Here is a 342-nt window from a genome sequence, read left to right as displayed (position 1 = left end):
AAAATTAATTTGAGCATTAATTCCTCTAAAATCCCAAACCAACTTTGCATCTTTTATATATCCTTGTATGTGAAAAAAAAATAAATATATGATTTTGTGGTGGTGCTGCATATTAATTTCATATTTGGCTTGATATTCCAAACTCCACATCAAGCAGTCAAGCACTATCAGATTGTCTTTTTCGAAAGACGATCCCTCTTGCGTGCTGCTTTTTATCATTTGATAAATAAATTATTTTAAATTAAAATAAAATATAACATAAAAATATTAATTAAAATAAAAATATAATATTTTATTATTAATTTTACTATAAAATATATATTTTAATTACAAAAGATAATT

This window comes from Arachis ipaensis, chromosome B04 (genome assembly GCF_000816755.2).
Source record: "Arachis ipaensis cultivar K30076 chromosome B04, Araip1.1, whole genome shotgun sequence".
Classification (NCBI taxonomy): Eukaryota; Viridiplantae; Streptophyta; class Magnoliopsida; order Fabales; family Fabaceae; genus Arachis; species Arachis ipaensis.
Note: the sequence above shows the minus strand (reverse complement) of the source record.